At 34.1% G+C, this 16,875-nt stretch overlaps 1 pseudogene; it reads right to left on the bottom strand.

Annotated features, from left to right (window-relative positions):
- LOC132488024 (uncharacterized) overlaps nucleotides 1–4,460 on the bottom strand; it is a 76,262-nt pseudogene extending 71,802 nt beyond the window's left edge.
- Nucleotides 4,461–16,875: the final 12,415 nt, after the last annotated feature.

The following is a 16,875-nucleotide window of genomic DNA, read 5'->3' as shown; positions in this document are numbered from 1 at the left end:
TGAGTATCCTCTAAATCTTCATAAGGTTAGTTTTACATTTTTACAAATATACTTATTACAGATTGTGTTTGCATGTCCCCAAGACTATCCACAGTATCAAATATTTGCTAAAAGGACTCAAAGAACACAGAAATTTGTATATCTACAGGTATTATAAAAAAGTAAACAAACAAAAATGTTTATCAAACTAAAAAGCTTCTACACACAAAGGAAACCATCAAAAGAATAATAAAGCAGCCTTCTGAATGGGAGAAAATATTTGCAAATTATATATTTGAAAAGGGACTAACATCCAAAATATATAAAGACCTCATACGGCTCAATAGCAAAAAAAACAAACAATTTGATTTAAAAATGGGCAGAAGCTCTAAATAGACATTTTTCCAAGCAAAACATACAGACGGGCAATAGATACATGAAAAGATGTGCTATATTATTAATCACCAGGGAAATACAAACCAAATCCACAATGACATATCACCTCACAGTTGTCAGAATGGCTATTATCAAAAAAACTACAGATAATAAGTATGTGGAGTAAAGAGAATTCTTATTCACTGTTTTTGAGAGTGTAAATTGGTTCACCCACTATGGGAAACAGTATAGAGGGTCGTCAAGCAATTAAAAGTCGAACTACCATATTATCCAGTAAGTCCATCTCTGGGTATTTGTAAAAAAAAAAAAAAAAAAAAAAAAAAAATTGAAAAGATACATGCACCCCTATATTCATTGCAGCATTATTTATAGTAGCCAAGATATGGAAACAACCTATATGTCAATCAATGGATGAATGGATAAAGAAAATTTGGTGTATATATGTACAATGGAATGCCATTCACTCACTAAAAAAGAATGAAATCCTGCCATTTGCCATGACATGGATGGACCTCAAGGGCATAATTCTAAGTGAAATAAGTCAGAGCAGAGAAAGACAAAAAAGTATGATCTCTCTTATATGTGGAATCTAAAATATAATGTATATATTATATACATATATATATTTACAAACAAAAACAAAAAAAACAAGCTCATAGATACAGAGAATAGATTGGTGGTTATCAGAGATGGGGGTGGCAGAAATGAGTGTTTTGTTTTTGTTTTTCTTATTTCAATAAATTAAATAATAATTGTAAAAAATTACAGAGGAATAGACATTCTATGGATAGCTCATTTTTGTTAATAGATCATAGCTGCTCATTTTTATTTCTGAGTCCATTTTATCAATGTTTTCCTTAATAGGTATTATTTTTCTGTTACATGTATAAAATAATTTTTAAAAGACTAGAAGGATAAATATTTTTAGGAATCCTAGATTTCCTAGGTCCTTTCTTTAGAAATATTTCTTGGATTTTTAATTGTATAATACATATAGCAAATTTTTTAAAAAAATCATAAAAAATACATATATGTATGTAAATTACCATTTTCCTTAAAAAATACTATAAAGTTTAATAAACTGTTTTACATCACTCAGCAATCTATTCTGAATTTTTTGTTTGTTAAAAACTGTAGTTCTATACCACATTTTTTACCCTGAATGGGGTTCCTTTTTATTTACTTAACCCTTTATTGAACATTTAGATTTTTTTCAACTTTTTTTGTTAAAAAAAATGCTGTGATGGCCACCCTTATCACTAAATTTTTGAACACACATCCAATTATTTTCTTGTAAAAATTCTTAGAGGTTGAAATAATCAGCCAAAGGGAAAACATATTTTAAAAAATTACCATATGAATTACTCAACAGCTTTTCATGATGGTTGCATCAATTCATATTCCTGTGAATGATTTAAGTTTATTACAGCAAAAAAAGGAGACATTAAAACCAGCAAAGTTAAAAGTTGCATAAAGCAGAGTTCAGGAGAGACCAGACATTAGCTCCCAGTTTTTCTTTCCTGGTGGGGTTATACAGACACTTCCCAATTCTCCCAGCAATGTGGTTTGATGACACTCATAAAGTATTGCCAACCAGGGGAGCTACCTTAGCCTTTGTGTTCAGGGTTTTTATTGGGGTCAATAACATAGGTATGGCATTTACTATATATGTGACTGATCTTAGTTAGTAAGTTTCCAGTTCCTCCAAGGTTAAAACAGACACCACTCCAGCCCAAGGCCCCCAATCATAAACTGAATTGTTAGTATAAACAATGTGTCAAGACCCAATTCCTCAAGTAAACAAAAACACTCTTATCAGGCAAGGTATTCTAAGGACGTTTCAGTGGAGTCTGCAAGATTTGGAAATCAGTCCTACCAAATTAATTCTTTACCCCATAGGAACAGAGTAATGGGTAAAGCAAAACTGACCAGAGTTAATCTTATATATAATATTTACAGTTATAACCAAATTAAATATATGTTGACATCAAAGTGCACATTATCCAAGTCATTAACTTCCCTACCTGTAAGCTCCTCTTCCATTGCTATGTATTTCCCCATACAGTCTGAAATTCCTTCCATGAATTATTAGGAGAACTATGATATGCCTCTCAGGCAAAGGGAACAGAGCTAGACAAAAAAGGATTCAGGGGAAAGATAAAAACTTGGAGGTATCAGCAAAAAGCAAAGTTTGAAATGTAGAGTAGGAAAATTGAAATACAGTTTTAGAATGCATGACTAAAAACAGATTTTTGAGCAATCTGCAAAGAAGACAACCGAAGCTTAAAGTCACAGATAAGAGAGGATTGTCTAAAAGAGAAAAGTGGTTAGAAATTATTGCTGTTATTTTGCTTTTGCATATTCTTTATTTAATTTATTCAAGTTAGATTTCAAGATTAAAATCTCTCCATCTGCTGTTCCAGTAAATTCTGGCCTTCTGGAGAGTTCTGTGGAAATTTTGCTGTCTGTAACACCTACACAGTTGAATCTGTCCTCATTTGAGCAGTTGCTTCTGTCTTTCTAGTTGGAGACTGCTCCTATCATCCGAAAATATTTATCTTGATAACATGCCCAAATCTATAGTGCTGAGATAGTATATACACTACATCTGCCTATGTGCATCACACATGTGCAAATATACACACTTAACCATTTATCTTCAATCATTATGTGCATTTAAATTTCTCTGCTATATTCATGGTGCAGTAACCTACTTAGTTTTCTAAATGTTGGCTTCCTAGAGCAGCTTTGTAAAACACAATTGTATCAATGACTTAATAACTGTAATCATGGAAAAGCCACTTTGTACTAGGCACTAGTTTAAGAGGATAATCTATTTTTTTCAAATAGTGCTAAGAAGAGTGTTAGAGGTAGATAATATTGATCACTTTTTTTTTGTATGTTAGGAAACTGAGTTTTAGATACATTAAGCTAATAACTGAAGTCCCAATCTAGTCAGAGACTGAAATAGGACTCAAACCCAGGTTTTTTGATTTCAGAGTCCTCCATGTCAACACCAATGCTGTATTCAGGGTTGTTTCTCAGGCTACCCAGACTACAGCAAAGACTTTCACCACCCTTCTGTAGGCTGATGTAGTTACCGATGCCTCTATTGTCAATAAGAATGTGTCCCAAAACAGGTCCTTGTGAATATATATGCTTGGCTTGCCTAATAGCTATCAAAAATCTCCAAGATAACACAATTCTGATTAAGTTTTACCTATTTGATTACTCTAATAATGTTAACAAATAATATTTTGCATGATAGTTGATGCATGCTGGTGTTTATCCTAATATTATACATTTACATATCTTTTCCATTTCATAGAGCAGTTTATTACAGTTCCATTTCACAAAGCAGTGGCATGTGAACTCCAGGCCCTGATAGACGTCTCTCTCAGAAGGCCTGGGAAGTGGTGTCATTCTTTTTTTTTTTTTTTTACATCTTTATTGGAGTATACTTGTTTTACAATGGTGTGTTAGTTTCTGCTTTATAACAAAGTGAATCAGTTATACATATACATATGTTCCCATATCTCTTCCCTCTTGTGTCTCCCTCCCTCCCACTCTCTCTATCCAACCCCTCTAGGTGGTCACAAAGCACCGAGCTGATCTCCCTGTGCTATGCGGCTGCTTCCCACTAGCTATCTATTTTACGTTTGGTAGTGTATATATGTCCATTCCACTCTCTCACTTTGTCACAGCTTACCCTTCCCCTTCTCTGTGTCCTCAAGTCCATTCTCTATTAGGTCTCTGTCTTTATTCCTGTCTTACCCTTAGGTTCTTCATGACATTTTTTTTTTCTTAAATTCCATAATGCCCTTGACAGCAACTTTCTTCCTTTGGTAATCTTCCACCATCAAATCTGCTAACTCCCCCTTCACAAGGGTCTGCAGCAGCTTCAGTTCCTTTGTGTTCAGTGCCAAGTGAAAGAATTCACCCTGAGTAGACACCTTGTCACTCCATGACCTTTGTCTTGATGAGGCAAATACAGAGTCCACCTTCGCCTGAGGTGCAGTGCTCCACCAGCTGCAGGAGTTTCTCGGAGTACACCTCCTTGTCAATGCTGCTAAGGTGGCTGGCATGGCACAGAATGCGGTTTGCTACAACTTGCCCTCACAACTCACACCCAGCGTGTATTTCGGGGACAGATGGTGCTCTCCCCTGCCAGAAGCAGGTCTGTCTCCAGCAAGCTCAGAAGTATCCTCCACCAGGACCCCTCACTGGTGCTGTCCGCGGTGCTGATTCTGGTGTTGCTGCTCGTCTGGGGGCTCCACCTTCTGCAGGTCAGGGCAGGGGCGCTGCTGGCCTCCCCCACATCGATCCCATCCCTGGAAGTGGCCCTGTTGGTTTTGTTCTCTTTTCAACTGTTTTCTGATGTTTCCTTTTTTTCTATATTTAAACTCTGAGTGCTAAGGCATTATTGAGGTTTCATACTAGTTTTTGTTTTGTTTTTGTATCTGTTTGTTTGTTTAGTAAGAGAATTGAATGCATTATTCCTCTGAGGTCCTGACATGTTAACTACCAAGGTCTGGCTGGGGCTGCTCCCCTCGTGGCTTCAGTCCCACCCTGGGAAGCCTGTCCCTTAGAAGAAACATTCCTCCCTTTTGTCTGTCATATGGCTGTCAGCTGGGGTGTCGGGGGGCAAGTGCTGGTCACACACCTGTGTCTGTGATGTCCACAGCAAAGAAATAAATCTGAGGGAGTAGATTTCTGAGAGGTAGAGAGAGCTTAATAAAATGTTGGTTCCTCCCCCATATATTTTTACATATTACATGCCATTTACATATTTTTCTATTAGCTAAGCTTCCACCATGGAAGTACATATTTGAAGATATATTATATATATATAACAAGATATATATATATATATATATATATATATATATATGATACATAACAAAAGACAAACTCTGGGTATGTAATTTAGTTGAATTTCTTCAAGAACGTTTTAAGTAAAAGATGAGGAAAGCTTAGTTACAAAAATATTTTAAAAGGTTACCAAGTGAAGTCTGTAATTGGTTTTTAGATGTCTTAAAAACATAATTTATACCTCATAGTTATGTTCTAATACAGGTCAAGTTCACTTACAGACAGGTAATTTGAGGTTCAAACAAATTTTATAGAATTATTAAAACCTATTTTCTTAAATATGGTCATTAAGGAAAAGTTAAACTTTTAATTCAAAAAATGCTGCAATTTTAAATGTGATGGTTTAAAATTCATTAATTAATTATATAAGGCTTCATTAATTTATTTGGTAAAATTTTACTGACCATTTACTACAGGCCAAGCCCAATGTTTTGTTAGGAGAATAAAATATGTACAAGAGATAATCCTTGATTTCAGCAAGCTAATAGCAATTCAAAAAGCCATATAGGTTCCCAGAAAACATTGGTTGAACATAATGAGTAATGGGTATATAAATGAGTCATTTCAAATGTAGTTCAAAGAAGAGGCATTAACATCAGCAAGTTATTTTTTTCCAGCTTTATTGAGGCATCATTGACAAATAACAATTGTATATATTTAATGTGTGCAATGTGATAATTTTATATATGTACATATTGTGAAATAATTACATTAATCAAGCTAATTAACATGTTCATCACTTTATAGTTACCTTGTGAATATGTGTGTATGTATGTGTGTGTGTTGAGAACACTTAAGATGTACTCTCTTAGCACATTTCACATATACAATTACAGTATTATTAATTGTAGTCACTGTGCTGTACTTAGATCCCCAGAACTTATTCATTTTATAACTGAGAGCTTGAATCCTTTGACCAGGTTATTTTAAGTGTCCAATTTAATCTTTGTTATATATCCTATTTTGTATGTAGATTTCTAAAAAATACTTTATATCTACTTTGTATCTGTTCACATTCAGAATTATCTCATAACATTTCCCCCCTAGAACTGTATCAGAAAGAAAAGAGATAAGTTAAAATTCGCATGAAACAAGCCTGATGTGATAAAATAGGCCTCCTCCTCTTATAACTCCCCAAAAGCCAAAGAAGTGAAAGGTGATGAGCTGGGATGAAAATTTCAGAAAGGTGTATTGTCAGAAGAATTTCTCACTCATTTCTGTAGCTGCACACAATCAATTTTCCCCAAAATCCCTTTTATCTGCCATTTAGCAAGAATCCAGCTACTGAGCATGAGCTTACTGCCTCATAAATAACATCCTCTTAGTTTTTCAATCACACCATTCCAATTCTGTATTTTGTCAGCAAAAGCCTTATTTTTAAAAATAATACTTCGGCCATCTGCTTACCCATATGTGCTACGCATCACTGAATGTTAGATTCTCTGTAAGTTTTATAGATGGTATCACAAACCTTTAGTGTGTTTTCTCTCATAATTAGCATTTTACAACCACATTAAATTGATCACAGGTAAACTGTTTCATTTTGGTATGTTATTTTGATTGTAATCAGACTACTTGCTGGAAAGTGGTTTTGTAGCCAATATATTTTAGTTATAAAGAGTTTTCTTTCCTCTTTTATGACAAATACATTATTCTAAAGGTCACACTTGTCAGACCTATAAACCAAATCCCAGACTTACAATGTAAGGCATCCCTGGGAGGATCCATCAGTGTTTACACTGGGGTGAAAAATGTTATCTTAGCAGGCTTCATCAAATTCAATGGCTGATGATGTCATTTGCAATCTCTACAATTTGTTCCTGCCAAATGAAACATTGCTTAGTCAGGAATTTTCTTTTCACTTTTCATGTTTTCCTAAGTCATATATACATATTGACCATTCCCTTTTCCTAAAAATGATAAACCTCAACTAAATGTATAGTTGAATCTGAAGTTACCCTAGCTTTTCAACTGAGAAACTGTCCTATTTATGGATGGATTAGGGAAATTTTAGACACCCTGGGAACCTGCTAAACTTAGATTTCAGTGCTTTTGTAACACATTCATGAGGAATAAAACCTTTCAACTTCTATTTTTTAAGACCTTGTGTTTTCATGGTTAAAATGTAAATTGAGTAAGTACACATGAAATACGTTGCAGTTCACAATTTTTGATGCACAGTCTTTTTGCTATCATTCAATTATAATAAGTAAATTCCTCTTTGTTTTATGTTTTGACCCATAAGTGTATAAATGTCAACTTCTGGTTACCAATTTGCAAGACTAATTTTATCTTGTCTTTCCAAAGTTTTGTTTCTTTGTTGTTTCCTTTTTCCTGATGATTTATGTAGGTGTATTTTGTTAAATTTATTTAATTAATTAATTTGTTTTTGGCTGCATTGGGTCTTCATTTGTTGCATGCGGGCTTTCTCTAGTTGTGCTGAGCGGGGGCTACTCTTCATTGCAGTGCACGGGCTTCTCATTGCAGTGGCTTCTCTTTTTGTGGAGCACGGGCTCTAGGTGCACGGGCTTCAGTAGTTGTGGCATGGGGGCTCAGTAGTTTTGGCTCACGGGTTCTAGAGAGCAGGCTCAGAAGCTGCAGCGCACAGACTTAGTTGCTCCGGGGCATGTGGGATCTTCCCGGACCAGGGCTCGAGCCCATGTCCCCTGCATGGGCAGGCGATTCTTAACCACTTTGCCACAAGGGAAGCCCTATTTAAGGTTTACTTTCACAAAATTGGGAACTGTGCAATGTGTGTACTGCCCATTGAACTTATTACCTGAAGCTGCCCTAGACTTAATATCCTGTCCCCTTACCTAGTGAAGACAGGTAAGAAAAAGTTCAAGTTTTCCAGTTTTCATTAAAAACTTTTGTGGCAGTTTTGCTTTGGTGCTAAGAGCCCAGAGTTCATGTCTTCACAATAGAGTTGTCCTCTATGAATCCCTTATTGTCTTTCTTGGTCATTGATACAATTTAAATGGTGTCTTCTACCTCCCTTCCATTTTTTCATGATTTAGATTGTTTTATTGGGAAGTTTATTTATGGTTCTTATTAGTCATACTGCCTGAAAACAAGGACTGAGTAACTAAGTCTACTCTTGAGAGTAATATATTATAATTTACTTATTCTTGACATCTTTTCCCAAGTAAATTAATAAAATGTTCTTACTACATACAAGATCTCTGAAATGTGAATTTAAAAGGACAGCCTAATGGGAAGGCTTATATAACTTAACTTTAGTTATATTAGCTCCTGAAAATTCTTAATAGATCTAATTATAGCTAAACTGTAATAAAATTAAGGACTCTTAGATCCTGAATGTATTCTGGTGCTACATATAGGGAAACTGAGGACAAACATTATAATGAGATTTTTCTATGATCAAACATCTAGCTAATGACAGTGAAAGATCTCTAATTCAGGACTTTTGATTTCCACTTATCATTCTTTTCACTACTACTAGCTTAAATATTTTTTGCTTAAATTCATCACACTAAGCACTGCACTATGCACATTGCAAGCACCTTATTTAATCTTAAAAAGAGAACAGTAGCAGTGAAACAGAAACTAGTTTATTCTTATTTTGTAGATAGAAAAATGAGTATTGTAGAAATTAATATTTGTCTTTCCTAAATTTATATCAAGAGAAAGTAACATGAATAACATTAGTAACCATTGCTAGATTCTCTGAAAGCATGTGTTTGTTAGTGTGTGCCTGTGTGTGTGTGTGTGTGTGTGTGTGTGTGTTAATGGCTATATTTACAGTCTGTCCTATTACATGCCCAAAGGCTCTTAAGAACCACATAATTAAAAAGTCAGTTTCTGGTGATGAGGTTTAGGCTTATAGAAGACTCTTAAGGAAGTCAGGGTTTATTCTAATTAAGTGAACTACCAGGGTGCTAAATGAAATTCTGTGCTTGGTAGACTCTCTTTCCTTTCGCATGGAGTTATATTTGTGGATGAAATATTCTGAGAATGAATGATAAAAGCCCCTGTGACACCTAGACCCTCTCCAGAATTATTTTTTGAAAACACTCAGCAGTTTGGCAGCTTCTTTGTAACCTGGGAGTGCATTTTAATTGGGATCATATAACTTTATGCCTGAGAGATTTATTTCTCTCTCGACAAATTTCTTCCCTCTTTTAGCCTATTAGTTTAAATGTTTGAGTTAATATCACAGGCATTTCTCATTACAAATTCTTCAGGGCCATAGTGCAATGACATGTCCAGTTTTCCTCCATAATTTGAAAAAAAAAAAAAAGAGTGAAAACCAGACTCTGACAAAAAAAGTTTTAAGTTTTAAATGTCATTTTCTCTTTCATCTTTTTTTTTAAACATCATTATTGGAGCATAATAACTTTACAATGATGTGTTAGTTTCTGCTGTATAACAAAGTGAATCAGCTACATATAAACATATATCCCCATATCTCCTCCCTCTTGCATCTCCCTCCCAACCTCCCTATCCCACTACTCTAGGTGGTCACAAAGCACAGAGCTGATCTCCCTGTGTTATGTGGCTGCTTCCCACTAGCTATCTATTTTACATTTGGTAGTGTATATATGTGCATGCCACTCTCTCACTTCATCCCAGATTATCTTCCCCCTCCCTGTGTCCTCAAATCCATTCTCTATGTCTGTGTCTTTATTCCTGTCCTGCCCCTAGGTTCTTCAGAACCATTTTCTTTTTTAGATTCCATATATGTGTGTTAGCATACAGAATTTGTTTTGCTCTTTCTGACTTACTTCACTCTGTATGACAGTCTCTAGGTCCATCCACCTCACTACAAATAACTCAATTTCATTTCTTTTTATGGCTGAGTAATATTCCATTGTATATATGTGCTACATCTTCTTTATCCATTCATCTGTAAATGGACACTTAAGTTGATTCTGTTTCCTGGCTATTGTAAATAGTGCTGCAATGAACATTGTGGCACATGACTCTTTTTGAATTATGGTTTTCTCAGGGTATATGCCCAGTAGTGGGATTGCTGGGTCGTATGGCAGTTCTATTTTTAGTTTTTCAAGGAACCTCCATACTGTTCTCCATAGTGGCTGTATCAATTTACATTGCCACCAACACTGCAAGAAGGTTCCCTTTTCTCCACACCCTCTCCAGCATTTATTGTTTGTAGATTTTTTGCTGATGGCCATTCTGACCAGTGTGAGGTGATACGTCATTGAAATTTTGATTTTCATTTCTCTAATGATTAGTGATGTTGAGCATCCTTTCATGCGTTTGTTGGTAATCTGTATTATCTTCTTTGGAGCAATGTCTATTTAGGTCTTCTGCTCATTTTTGGATTGGGTTGTTTATTTTTTTGATATTGAGCTGCAAGAGCTGTTTGTATATTTTGGAGATTCATCCTTTGTCCGTTGATTCATTTGCAATTATTTTCTACAATTCTGAGGGTTGTCTTTTCATCTTGTTTATGGGTTCCTTTGCTGTGAAGAAATTTTAAGTTTCATGAGGTCCCATTTGTTTATTTTTGTTTTTATTTCCATTACTCCAGAAGGTGGGTCAAAAATATCTTGCTGTGATTTATGTCAGAGAGCTTTATAGTGTCTGGTTTTACATTTAGGTCTTTAATCCATTTTGAGTTTATTTTTATGTATGGTATTAGGGAGTGTTCTAGTTTCATTCTTTTACATGTAGCTGTCCAGGTTTCCCAGCACCATTTATTGAAGAGACTGTCTCTTCTCCATTGTATATTCTTGCCTCCTTTGTCATATATTAGTTGAACATAGTTATGTGGGTTTATCTCTGGGCTTTCTATCCTGTTCCATTGGTCTATATTTCCCACTTATATTTTCACAGTCTGGATGGAACGGTTTACATATTTGGTATCATAAGCTTACTATATAACTAGTATATAGTAAATGATGAAAGTTAAATTGTGTTTTACAAATTGAGCATGTGCATTAGGGAGGAGCTATGTAAAGCAATGTTGCCAAAGACAGCAATTAATAAAAGATGGCTACAGAAAAATGAAGCAACTGAGTTGCCAAAAAAACAACAATATTTGAATGGAAGAAAAGAGTAAGAAAGGGTGGTTTAGGCAGCGAGAATGGCAAGAGTTTAAAAAAAAATCATGTTAGAAGAAGAAATGACTATGGCCCAGTTTTGAAACAGAAACTCTTTTTAGTTGCCTAAGTAGAGGCATTATGTGAGTGAGGATTAAAGAAAATCAAAGAGTAAAAATTAAGAAGTGAACTACAAGTTGATATTTATTTGCCTATCCATTTGGAATGAGATAAATAAATCTTAAATTATATCAATAGACATATGAGTTCCCATCAAATGAAACCGGATAGCACTATATTTTGTGCTAATAATCAATATGTCAATAATTATGGTTTGGCCAGAAAGTTCGCTTGGGTTTTTCCTTAACAGTTTATGGAAAAACCCATACGAACTTTTTGGCTAACCCAATACATTGATTTTTTTGCACAGTTCTCTATTAGATAAATATTCAGAACCTAACATGGACCCCAAAGAGTGTGACTATAATGCTAAAAATCTCTTGCCTTTTATAACTAATTTTCCAGGAACTCCTGAATCTACTGCTGATGTTATTACATAGTTACAAAAAATAAGATGCTTATTGTAAAATAAGATCTATTGTATTAACAACTGCAACACATTTTGTGGGTATTTTATCAAGCTTATAATACAGAAATCCATAAGTAAAAATATACATCTGCTCCTCCAGTAGAAATTACTAATAACATATTTAGAGACATAAATGGATTAACTTACTTATAAAAAAATTCATCTAAGAGCACTTTTTATATACCAAAGACAACCCTTTGAAGTCCTAAATTACCTCTCCCTGGAATCATTACATTAACCTCCAATCTCATACCCCACATAATAATCCAAGCATCAATTTTGTATTGATATACATATTAGTATATAAGATAGTCAGTATCTACAAGGGCAATTATATATTTGTCAGATGGAATCTGTCATTTCCAGAAGAGATAACTGAGAGGCTGGGAAACTACACATTGCCTTCGACAGCATTGTGGGGTGGTTGTACAAAGGTAGAATCCAGGGTACTGGATTTGGAGGCCCTGGCAAACTTCCCCTGAATTGGACTAGGATTTTCCAAAGAATTACACCCTAAGAATTAGGATTTCAGAAGATTATATTTTTAGAGTAAGAGTAAACCAGAAGTAGGTAGAGTTAAAATGATGGAAGGTCATGATAAAGTTTTTTAAAAAAGTGAAGTTACTAATAATTCTCAGACTTTAAAATGATTTTATCAGATAAAAACATAATAAAGAAGAGGAGAAGAAGAAAAGGTCAAGTATCAAAAAAGGGTAAGGGTTTAAATTATACACAATAGAAAAGGACATGAAATAGATAAATGTATAAGGTATAAGGAAATAAAAGAAAATAAATTCAGCCAAGAACTGGACTCTATAAAAAGTAATAATTATTAGAACTGAAATGTAGAGCAAATAAAATAAATAAATGGATGGCTTATTGTAAAATTATTTATGGCACAGCCAAACATAGACCTAATGATTTAGAAGAAAGATCATAAAAATATCCACAAAGAATCATGAAGAGCTAAACATGGAAAATATAGAAGAGTGATTAAAAGACGTAAGTGATTCAGAGACAAAAAAGTTTAATATACATAATAGCCCTTGTGGATATTATCTAATATCCTAATATGTATTCTCCTATCTCCTTATACTTAATAATGGTATGTTATAATGTTTATTTCTATTGTGTATAACTTATTCCCTTCATCCATTTTGATACTTGATCTTTTTTTTCTTTTCCTCTTGGTTATTATGTTTTTCATCTGATGAAGAAAATCATTTTAATGTCTGAGAAATATTAGTAGTTTCATTTTTAGAAAAAAATATCAAAGCTAATCTTCAGTCCTTGTAATTTTACATATTTTTGGTTTACTATTACTCTCAGAGTATAATCTTTTAGAGTCCTAACTCCTAGGGTGTAATTCTTTGGAATCCTAATCCAGTTCATGGAAAGTTTACCAGGGCCTCCAAATCCAGTTTCCTTGATTCTAATCTTTGTACAACTAACACCACACGTTTGTCAAAAGCGATCTTGTGTAGTCTCTCAGCTTCTCTGTCTTCTCTTCAGGAAATGGCAGATGCCCCTAGGATAAAATCAGTCTCCAATACTGGCCTCAATTTTTCAGATTTTCTTTCTTTAGATATAGCAATTATTCATAAACCATAACTTATCTTTGGATTGTTAGCTCTGTGATATTTTTATATCATGTTAAAATATTTTTTCCTATGGATACAGAAATGGGTTTTCCATTTTTCTCACTTTTAAATCTCCTATGTCTAGCACAATCAAAACGACCAACACATTACATGCTTAATCAGTGTCCTAATTTATTTCTAGGAAAACCATTGTGAGATAATTACTATAATCTCTATTTTATCTACATGGAAACTGAGGCTTGGGAAGTTTAAATGACTTGCTCACAACTGGGTAACCAGCAAGTGGGGATGGCAAGATATGAACCTGGTACTATGACACTAGACACCAAAATCTTAACTACTGCAATATGAGTTAAGAGCATAGTGGTTTGCAACAATATCTCTTGAATAAACTAATTGAAAATTTAATTTCATGCTTTTATTCTTCTCATGTGGAAAAATTTTCTAAACTGTTTTCACAGAGTTGTGAGATTACTATATAAAGTAAGGCATATCTAGGTTCTTGCAAATATTTGGCCTTTGTCTTGACTATGGGTCAAAATTATGTGGATTTTTGGTTGTGGGTGTAAGAGTTTAGGAATTCCCACTAATCCATAAGCACAGCCTCCAGTTTCTTTCTGGATTGAAATATTGATAACACATGTTTCCTTATTATCTTGTACATTGTATTAAATTTGAATTACAGTCCCGCCCAAATCTCACTTAATTAAGGCTTTCTGTTAGTCGGGTTCTGGTTTTATAGAACTGCTGTGATTATCTGTTTCTTATTTTCAAAGGACTTTGTTTTTGCACAAAGTAAGATACCAAGGCTTAGGGTAATATTTTGTTTCTTAGAAAACTTAGATGTGTAGTGATTTATAACCTCTATTATTGTTGCCAACTAACATTTATTGAGGATCTCCGGGTTATATTTGATTATACTAAATATTTCCTTGACTTGAAGGTGTGTTTTTTTGCATTTAATTATGTATATGTACTCAACACAGAGAAAAATAATGTATGTAGATACAACGAATGTTGGGCATGAAAATACTTACTTTATCACATTAGGATTCATACAAACATATCAAAAAATACTATTCCACCATCACTAATGTATTTTTTGGTCTTTATGTGTAATTCTATGATTATATAGTGTTATTGATATATGTATTTTATTTCTGTTCTATATTTTTTCTTTATATCATTTTCTATGTAAGTTTGATCAAAATAATTATTATGGAAATGTTACAATGTTCCATTATAGAATATTATGTTTCTATAGAGCATATAGTTCATTATTTTTACAGTGACGATATAATTCATCATATAGATGTACAAATGATTTGCCTATTTCCTTTATTATAAGATATATCAAGTATTTCTAAACTTTATAATTATAAATAGTATATAATGTATAATTTCATGTATTTAAGATTATCTACCTAGGATAAATTCTAAAATATATGATTACTGAAACAAAGGTTAATAAACTTGTTTTCATGGCTATTGACAAACAGTAAATTTACTTTCTAAAATTAGTTTTGTCAATTGCGAATCAAAAGACAGCAATGGTTTCTCTGTCTTCTTGCTATCCACTTGTATTCACACTTCAGCATTTTTTTATTGCTTATTTATTAGCATCTAAAAATGTTTTTTTTCATATTTGGAAACTAATAATAGACATTTTTAAGAGACAAATTTTCTTTAAAAATAGATGGGATGGTTATGTTTTGCCATGGAATAGGTTCAGAACATCAAATTGGAGACTGCAGAAATGAATAGTCTCTATTAGTCTAATGAGTTCATCCAACACTAAAGGAAAAATATGGCATTCCATTTCACAATCTTTCACTCACAGAGATGTGAAAAACTCTCAGCTTTAGAAGTTAAACAAGCAAAATTAATTTGATCCCAACTTGTGAATGACATGGTGGTGAAAGCTGATGATCAATTTAATGTTGACCTTTGAGCCCCATAAAGTTTTATCCTCAAGTCTCCCAGATGACTAATAATTATAGTGGATGCCCTCAATTTTCATGGCTTTTGCTTGGCAATGAATTGTTTGTGTTTAGGCCTGATTCATATTGATTCCCTTGTCAGTTATACTTCATTCCAGAGAGACTTTAAATCACCCAGGGTTCTTTTTTGAAGTTAGCTATAAGCAAGGATATCTTGAATCCATTGTGCTAAGGACAGAGGTTTAAAATAAGAGGTGAAGTTCAGCAAGTTCATATCAGATTTTAACATATTCCAGAATTTCTCACAAGTCTAACAAAGTGAGAGGTTGATGCATTAACTCCTTGTGGACCTGCTTCTGCTTTAGAATATCTTTTCCCTGACATATACCAGTTTCAGTTGTGAATAAAAATAATAACAATAAGCACTCAGTCAAGTACTCTTTTTCTTCAGGTCACAACATTAACAGAAGTGCTTTAGCCAAAATCATATAGAACTTCCAGAAGAAGAAACCCTTTTGAATGTTGCTTAGAGTGACTAAATGCTAACAGCTATTTCTCTAAGAGTGGAGGAAGAAACCTGGGTGATTGGAGGCTGGGAGCAAAAGGTACATTAAAGATTATTCTGATATTAGTTTACTTTGAGCTAATCAAGTCCAGATGGCCCCATTTTATTGCTCAAGGTTCATATGTCATTAAAATATGGCCCTAGAACTCACTTTGATGCTAAAGGGTAGAGTTGATCCATTCCATGCTTTCCCTTTGGGCCCTTAGCCTCCAGAATAAATAATCTATACTCACCTTAGAAAATAAGTGTTAAAAATTCTGACTCTTTATATGTCACTGACACTAAAATATCTGTAAATCAATATCTGGTGAAATGATGACAAAATAATTTTTAGCTCAGTGTCCCATTTGTCAAGAGGCCAGATGTCTAAGCTAAAATATTATTTCTTTCACACAAGATTTTCTCTCAAATACTAAAGATTGGCCTTTTCTTTTTTCTTTTCTTTTTTTTTTTTTTTTTGCGGTACGCGGGCCTCTCACTGTTGTGGCCTCTCCCGTTGCGGAGCACAGGCTCCGGACGCACAGGCTCAGCAGCCATGGCTCACAGGCCCAGCCGCTCCGTGGCATGTGGGATCCTCACAGACCGAGGCACGAACCCGTGTCCCCTGCATTGGCAGGCAGACTCTCAACCACTGCGCCACCAGGGAAGCCCTAAAGATTGGCCTTTGTGATAATGCTTAGAAATTAAAAAATATATATATAGGGACAACTAAAATTTGCTTTTCTATATGGAAGTTTTATGTATGTACTTTAGTCAAGAAGCCATACCATAAAAAAATAGTTCTTAAGAGAAATCACTGTTGTCTTCTGAGAACACTGCTTGATAATCGCATGAAGCTAAGAATATTAGAATGCAACCTGTAAAAGCTAGTTAATGACTATTGATGTGAAAGATCTCAACATGCCAG

Source organism: Mesoplodon densirostris, chromosome 4 (assembly GCF_025265405.1).
Source record: "Mesoplodon densirostris isolate mMesDen1 chromosome 4, mMesDen1 primary haplotype, whole genome shotgun sequence".
Lineage (NCBI taxonomy): Eukaryota > Metazoa > Chordata > Mammalia > Artiodactyla > Ziphiidae > Mesoplodon > Mesoplodon densirostris.
Note: the sequence above shows the minus strand (reverse complement) of the source record. Positions and strands in the feature narration are given on the sequence as shown.